We start from the raw sequence: 6,670 nt of genomic DNA, 5'->3' as shown, positions 1-6,670 counted from the left end.
CTTTCAGCTAAGATCCATCTAGCATGAGCTATAATATCCCTAGTACCACGACCCCTTCTAAACCCAGCCTGAACTTCTGGTAGTTCTCTGCTGATGTGCTGTTCCAGTCGTTTTTGTATAATCTTCAGTAGAATCTTGCTTGCATGTGAAATATACGAGATTGTTCTATAGTTTCCACACTCTGTTGGGTCACCTTTCTTTGGGATGGGAACAAATATAGATCTCTTCCAGTCATTGGGGAAAACATAGAGATGAAATGCATATTTTGAACAGAAGATATCTGGAACACAGGAAGAGCTATTTTTTTAAAAGATTTTTTTAGTAGCATTAGAGGGTTGATTTATAGGTGGGAGAAGTTAGACATCTAAAATTAAAATGTCAATTAATATTAAGTGGGAAGCAAATTCAAGATATTTTATATTTTATGTATCCTATTTATATTTTTTTATAGTTGCTTTTCAGATTATATACCTCTGTCTGCTGATAATTCAGGAACTGTATGATTTGATTTATTAAACTTCTGTAAATAATATTTAGAACAATATTAAAAAGAACAATAAAAATGTGTCAATTTATACGTTACATGTACAAGAATGAACCTTCATTACTTTAAATCAAAGAAGCAAAACTAAATATTTTAATTAAAGAATATTTTCTTTAATATGAAGAGTCAGGCCTGTTTCTAATTTTTTTGGTAAAACATTCTTCTAGGTCGTATAGCCCTGGTATGTCCACTTGCCATACAGAGGTAATTGTGAAGCTGAACACTGTGACATGATGTATCAAATGAAAGAATGGTTACCCATAGTGCAGAGTGTTTTTTGGAGCTCCCAGATTAAAACAAGGTTGGAAGCAGGAGTGGCATCCACTTCCATAAAATATTGCCTCCATAAACCCTATGAACCTGGAGAAAGGATGAAAGTCACACAAGTGTTGATGACTTTCATTCATAAGGTCACTATGAGTCTCCTAAAAATTGATGTCACTTAACAACAACAACAAATCAGTGTTTGGCTTGACTAGGTGTGAGGACAGTTAAACTTACTGGAGAGCCCATGTAGGAGTAATGAGTATATTAAAATGTAACACATTAATAGATACATAACTTTAATAAAAATAATTTGTTTATGTACTCATAATATAAAAATGTTATATTATGTAAATTATATCTTAATTATTGCATTTTAATCATATTTCATTGCATCTTAATGACTGTACTTTAATGATACTATTTTGATCAGTTAACTTTTAAATGTTACAGTCGTATGATTCGAAACATTTCCACACTTAAATGTCCATTGATAAAAATTCATGGCAATTTTTAAGATGAAGTTGAATTACCACATTAATGAGTTTTTAAGGCTATATTTATTTACAGAAACAGACTGCTACTGTTACTTTCTTTCAGAGAACAATTGATAGATTTGAATAGCCAAACTTCAGAATAACAGCTAAACAATTAACCTCTGTGCCACCCGGCACAAAGCAAACTTACAGTGGTCTATGTGGTAAATTGACATTTTTAGGGAGTGTTCCTGCAAGCCTAATAGACTATGCGTCTCTGCTCGTTCAAATGTACCAGCCACTCCATGGACGAAAGACGGACAGTCTCTTCTCAGGCCATTTGCAGTCTTGGAAATTTGTTGGAAGGTCAGTTATAAGTCACTTTCAACTTCACATCAATGAGATATATAAATAAACACTCCAATACTAACTAGATTAGCCTTCCTTTGTGACAAAGAATAATCTTTATTTGAAATTATTTTCCTATTATTGCAAAGAAAATACTGCCAAAACTGTGGAAGACTTTGCATCATGATGCCTTAGTGCACTCACCTTGGTTTATCTCTATCTTTTATTTAGTTTGAGTTATTTTTAGAAAAAAACAGTTTCGCAAAAGTATTTTACTTATTTCTGGTATATAAGAAAATCATGGAGAAAATCTGAGATTTCCTATATACCATCAACTACGTATACTTGAAATATTAGAAAACAATAATGCAAATTAATTTTGTACAAAAATATGACTTGATCATCATATCATGACTTGACCTGCCAGAGTCTATTCCTAAGATTCATAAGACCCGTTTATGTCTCTGTTCTTTAAATTTCCCATTAATTACTATAATATCTTAGTTTTCCCTCTTTTAAAAATTAAATAGAAGAATATTCATTATTATTTATTTTATTTTTGTATAAAAGCTATCATTTGACTTTTTTAAGAAATTATAATTTTTAGGACTTTTATTATTGTTGCCTGAAGCATATCTCTGTGGGCAACCAGGAAGAAGGCTGATTTGCTCTGTGCCTGCGGGCCTTTGGCCTGCTGTTGTTATACACTGTCAAATTGACTGACTCATAGCAACGCTATGTACAACAGCTCTAAACCCTGCTCTTTCTTCAGCCAACCTCATTGTCTCTGACACACCCATTCTCTCTTACCCCAGTCAATGTGTCAATCCATTTTATTTAGGGTCTTCTTTTCTTGCACTGTCTCTCCACCCTTCTAAATATGATGCCCCTTTCCAAGGACTCCTTGTAATATGCCCAAAGTATGCCAGATGGAACTTCAAAATCCTTGCCTCCATGAGTTTGTTTGGCTTCACCTTTTACAGGACAGACCTATCTGTTCTCTTAGCAGTCCATGGTATATCAATAGTTTTCTCCAACACCACATCTCTAAGGCATCAATTCTCCTTCTATTTTCCCTAGTCATTGTCCAGCTCTCTGATGCATAAGAAGTGATTGCAAAGACCCTAGCCTGTATCAAGTGTCACTTAGTCTCCAGACTGACATAGTTGCTCTTCAGTACTTTGGAGAAGTCTCTAACAGCTGACTTTCCCAATGCAATTAGTCTTTTAATTTCCTGGCTGCCTGTACCAAGAGAGTTGACTGTGGAGCCAAGGAAGCTGAAAAAATACTTGAATCTCAATCACTTTGCCGTCTATCATGATGCTGCCAAATGATCCAGTCATGAGAATCTTTGTTTCCTTGAAGTTTCAATACAATCTATATTGAAGGTTGAAGTCCTTGACCTGCAACAAATGTCTTGGGTCCTCCTCAGTTTTGGCAAGCAAGATTGTGTATCATTTGCATAACTCAAATTGTTGAGGAGTCTTCTTCCATTGCTGATGCCACATTCCACCTCATTAAGTCGAGCCTCTCAGATGATCTGTTTCATAAATAGATTAAAAAGGTATCGAGATAGGATGTATCCATGTTGTACACCTTTCTTGATTTTGAACTATACAGTTTCCTTGCTATGTTCTGAGGACTGCTTTCTGGTCCAAGTATAGGTTTCTCATAAACACAATCAAGTGTTCTGGGATTCCCGTTTTACTCAGAGTTGGTCACAGTTTGTAGTGATCCATACAGCCAAATGTCTTTGGATAGTGAATGAAACACAGATATTCCTCTGGTAATCTCTGCTTTCAGCTAAGATCCATATAACACTGATTATAATGTTCCTAATACCATGGCCTCTTCTAAATCCAGCTATGCACTATTACATTTGCATACCACTTACTCATTCACTCTAACCTGTGGGTTCTGACTCATAACTGATCTTTCTTGGGTTTCTGAGAGTTCAAATTACAAGGGGAAGAGACTGTGCATAATTTTTCTCAAGATGCTCAACCTTTGGGTTAGTAAAACTCATATGAAATACACCATCAGAGATCCCCTCTTCATTGTTGTTGTCATTATGTGCTGTTGAGTCGCCTGTAACTCATAGCGACCCTATGTATAAAATCCTTAAACACTACTCTATCCTGTGCCAATCTCATTGTCTCTGACACACCTACTCCCATTACTACCTTAGTGACAGATTCCCTCCATCTCATCTAGGATCTTCCTCTCCCGTGCTATCCTTCCACCTTCCCAAGCATGACATCCCTCCCTGAGCAATGGTCCCTCCTTGCAACATGTCCAAATTATGTCAGACAGAGCTTTGGAATACTTGCCTCCAAGGCGCAGACTGGTGTCACCCTCTCCAGGATGAACCTGTCTGTTCTCTTAGTAATCCATGGCATAGTAAATAGTTTTCTATAGCACCACAGCTCAAAGGCATCAATTCTCCTATCATCTCTAGTCATGTCCAGCTCTTTGATGCATAGAAAGTGATTGTAAATGTCATAGCCTGTATAAGGCACACCTTAGTCTTCTTACTGACATCGTTGCTCTTCAGTACTTTGTAGAGGTCCCTGACAGCAGACTTTTCCAATGCCATATGTCTTTTACTTTCCTGGCTGCTGGTGCCAAGAGTGTTGATTGTGAAGAGAAGCAAATTAGAGCTGTTAACAAGCTCAATCTCTTCACCATCTACAATGATGCTTCCAATTGGCCCAGTGGTGAGAATCTTTGGTTTCTTTATGTTAAACTTCAATCCATACTGAAGGCTACATTCCTTGATCCTCTGCAGCAAGCACTTCAGGTCCTCTTCTTTTTAGCAAGCAGGGTTGTGCCATCTGCACAATGCAGATTGATGAGTCTTTCTCCAATACTGATGCTACATTTCTTCTCATAGAGCCTAGCCTCCCAGATAATCTATTCTGCATATAGACTGAAAAAGTATGGAGATAGGATACAACCCTGGTGTACACCCTCCCCAATTTTGAACCATGCAGTGTTTCCTTGTTCTGATCTGACAGCTGCCTCCTGTTCCAAGTATAGGTTCCACCTAAGCATGATCACATGTGCTGGTATTTCCACTCTTCTCAGAGTCAGCCACAGTTTGTTGTTCCACACAGTTAAATACCTTTGCATAGTCAATGAACCATAGACAGACATTCCTCTGGCACTCCCTGCTTTCAGCCCAGATCCATCTAACATTAGCTATAATGTCCCTACTACCATGGCCTCTTCTAAATCCAGCCTACCCTGAGACAATTCTCTGTTTATGTGCTGTTCCAGTCATTTTAGGATAATCTTCAGCAGATTCTTGCTTGCATGTGATATCAATGATATTGTTCAATAATTTCCACACTCTGTTGGATCACCTTTCTTTGGAATGGGAACAAATATAGATCTCTTCCTATCAAAATCTATACAAAGAAGATTATAAATCTTTATTGCAAGAAACAAAGAGACCTAGAGAGATGGAGAGATACACTACATTTATAGATAGGCAGATTAAATATTGAGAAAATAAAAATTCTATAAAAGGTAATCTACAAGTTCAATGCAATCCTAATATAGATATCAATTCCATTCATTAACAATATGGGAAAGACTATTTCCAATTTTGTCTGGATTGGAAAGAGATCCCAATCAAGCATCCTTACTGAAAATAAAAAACAAGGTAGGAGGCAGTATATTACCTGATTTGAAATCTTACCACACAGTTGTAGTAGTCAAGACAGTGTGGTCATAATACAGTGAGAGAGGGAGAGGGAGAGGGGGGAGAGAGAGAGAGAGAGAGAGAGATGGAAATTAATTGGGAACCCAGAAATGAATTAATCCACTTTATGGTCAACTGATTTTTTATAAGGATAAAAATCATTTAAGTGGGGAAACTACATATTCTTTAACAAATGGTGCTGGCAAAATTGGAAAATTACTTGCAGAAAACTGAAGAAAGACTACAACTAATGAAATCTGAAGCAACCACATTTCACAGCACATGCAAAAACCAACTCAAGATAGATCACGGACCTAGGAGTAAAACCAAAGTAAAACCAAATTCATCAGAGAAAAACTAAGAACAACTCTAAAAGCACTAATATTCAGGATGAACAGGCATGATGAAAAACTTACAGCCAGGAGAGAAAAAAATAGATTAATAGGACCTTTTAAAAATCAAATCCTTAAGCATATCAAAAAAACCTCTCTATTAAAGTTAAAAGAAAACTCACAGATTGGGGGGAAAACATTTGGCAATGTCATATTTGATAAGGATTCCTATCTAAAATGTATAATATGGTCTAGCATCTCAACAAGAAAAAAGGTAAACAACCTTTTTTTTCTATCACAAAATGGGCACATAGTATGAATAAACACTTCACCAAAGAAGAAATTCAAATGACAAAAAAAACCCACATGAATAAATGTTAAAATACCAAAGAAGAAATTCAAATCACCAACAAACACATGAATAAATAAATGTTAAAATTCCCTAACAATCAGAGAGATGCAAATAAAAACAAAGCACATAAAATAAACTATTAGTTTATACTCTCTGGAGAAGTAGAATAGGAATGTAAAACTGTACAAGTATGGAAGGCTGTCTAGTACTTTCTCCAAAATTGAAGATAGTAATCCTATTTTACCCTGCTATCCTACTATTGGTAATATACCCTAAAGAAACTGGAGCCATAACACAAATAGATGCATGTCCATCCATATTTATTGTTGTATTATGCACAATAGCTAAGAGATGAAATCATTTTAACTGTCCATTAACAAAAGAATGACTAACAAAACTGAGGTACATTCACACAGTATTACTTAGCATTGAAAAAAAAATGAACTTGTAAAGCACTTCACAACATGAGTGAGTGTGAAAGACAATATGGTGAATGGAATATCTCAGTCACAGAAGGACAAATACTATCTAACACCACTGTTATAAAATAGGACTGACATACGGGTTTGCAGGAAGAACAGGAAAAGAGTGCATAGATAACTTTTTTTTATTTAATATTTTTTTATTGGGAAAAACATATTGGGGGTA

This window comes from Elephantulus edwardii, unplaced genomic scaffold (genome assembly GCF_000299155.1).
Source record: "Elephantulus edwardii isolate Elephantulus edwardi_28Jun2011 unplaced genomic scaffold, EleEdw1.0 scaffold00205, whole genome shotgun sequence".
In the NCBI taxonomy this organism is placed as follows: Eukaryota; Metazoa; Chordata; class Mammalia; order Macroscelidea; family Macroscelididae; genus Elephantulus; species Elephantulus edwardii.
The sequence above is the reverse complement of the archived record's forward strand: the minus strand, read 5'-3'. Positions refer to the sequence as shown.